The sequence below is a fragment of the Neophocaena asiaeorientalis genome, unplaced genomic scaffold (assembly GCF_003031525.2).
Source record: "Neophocaena asiaeorientalis asiaeorientalis breed wild unplaced genomic scaffold, Neophocaena_asiaeorientalis_V1.1 scaffold14, whole genome shotgun sequence".
NCBI lineage: Eukaryota > Metazoa > Chordata > Mammalia > Artiodactyla > Phocoenidae > Neophocaena > Neophocaena asiaeorientalis.
In genome coordinates this window covers 5,333,945-5,335,802 of record NW_020175192.1, presented here as the reverse complement: position 1 = coordinate 5,335,802, position 1,858 = coordinate 5,333,945, and the positions used below count along the sequence as shown (strand labels likewise).

General features: G+C 57.3%; 1 protein-coding gene across 1 annotated transcript in view; it reads left to right on the top strand.

Moving 5' to 3' along the window:
* The first annotated feature begins 577 nt into the window (after positions 1 to 577).
* The window catches only part of DDHD2 (DDHD domain containing 2), a 23,638-nt gene continuing 22,357 nt past the window's right edge, over positions 578 to 1,858 (top strand). The window contains exon 1 of the mRNA XM_024765102.1: positions 578 to 710. The gene's annotated coding sequence lies outside the window, so the exon portion shown is untranslated. The remainder of the gene's footprint in view (positions 711 to 1,858) is intronic.

Genomic DNA, 1,858 nt, shown 5'->3' with positions numbered 1-1,858 from the left:
GTTCCCTTGCAAATGCCAATGGTATCTGTTCTCAGCACCCAGAAGTGGAGGTCTGGGTAGACGCAACTACCGCCAGCGCCCTGTCCTACTTCTCACTAAGGGCATGGCATCCCGGCGTCCCTGCACCATCCCGGCCCATGAGCAGGGTTAGCCAGGGTACCACCGGGTCAGAGGTCTGTTTTCCCATCTATTAAGTGAGGAGGCTGGGTCATCTTGAAGAACCTTGCTTTCACTGCAATTTGAAACGCTCCCCACCTATAACGTCTCATTCCTCATCCCTGCCTTCTAAATACCTGAGGCCTTGCACCCAGACCCCGTGCGCGGGTACCGAGCGGGGGGCGCGCCGCCGGCAACACCCGCGTGCCCAGCGCTCCGACCTCCAGCCCGCTCGGAGGAGCACATCTCGCGCGATTCCCTCCACCTCTCGCGACACTTCCCGCTAGTGCCCCTGCGGGCCTCCACGCCCCACCCGTTTCCTCCACGCAGCGGTCCCCGTCACCTCACCTTTGCTCTTGGCAACCTGGCCCGCTGCTCGCCCGCTGGGAGCGCGGCGGAGCCCTGTGTTGGGCGCGAGCCCGTTAGGGCCGCAAGCTCCGCCCTGCTCTGCTCCGCTCCGCCCCTCCTGAGCTTGCGGGGAAGGCCTCCGCTGGGGATATGTCGCAGCCCACTCAGCGAAGGCAGGAGAACTTGAAAGGCTGCGGGGCTGCAAGGTGAGTCTGCCGGGGCGCGTTGGGGGCGGCGGCCGGGCCCAGGGCTCCGACCGGCGTGCGGGTGGGAGGCACTGCGGGATGGAGATGCCAGGGGCAAAGGAGGACGCGATGCCCGAGGCAGGGAAGGGGGGCTGGGAGGACCAGCCCTGGCGGGGTGGGGGTGACCTCGGTTACAGGGACGCGGCCAGGGCCCCTTTTGCATCGACCGTGCCTGAGGGCACCGGGAAATTACCTTGTTTTCATCCACGCTCCGCTCCTCTCTGCGGGGCTGGACGCGGGACGGGGAGAGGCGTCCGCGAACCCTGAGGTCCCAGACCTGGGCTGCAGGAGGCCCGGGGTCGTGGGGAGAAGGGACACACAAAGTGGCGGAGGTAAATTCGTGCTGGGAAAAAAGATAAAGTGGCGGAAGCTGGAGAGCGTCCGCTTCGAGGGAGGCCGGGTGTTTGCGGTCCCGCTGCGCTCGGTGCTGAGATAGCGATGGTCTTGCCCGCGCCCCTCCAAGCAGCCTGGGCTTACTTTCGACGTCTGCAGTGTTAGTCTCTGCGAGTGTTAAAGGGGCGGAAACACACAGGTCACGGTCTTCCTTGAGGGAAGGAGGCTTTTGAGGTCACTTGTTACTTTTCGTCTGAGACCTGGATGGTGCGAGTGGGTGCGCGCGTGCGCACAGTGGCCCCAAGCGAGGGTTCGCGTTTTCAGAATTTGTACCATAGTCTCTGCTTAAGCACCCTTCAAGCATTGATAAAAAGTGACTGGTTCTTAAGTGAATAGTTTTATTTTCAATAGTGTGATTCCAGTAGTCATGTAAATGTGTAATGACAAGGGCCTGGAGCCTAAAACCAGGCGTTATTAAGACGGAGTACGCGTTTTTGCCTTGGGACCAGACTTAAATTGGAAATTGGGGTAAAATTTTTTTTGCAGTCAAGATTTCGACCATGTGTTTCTTGTGATTCCAGTTTTGTTTAATTAAAACCATGCAGTTTTCTGAGAGGATTGGAAGATCAGTGCAAAGTGGTTGGTCTAACTATAAGAAGCGTTTTGTTTAAGGCCTCCTTCCTCCAAAAAAAAAAAAAAAAAACCCCAAAAAAAAAAAAAAAAAAACGTTTTATTTTTTTTTTTGCGGGTTTTTTTCCTTTTAATTAAAACCCTTC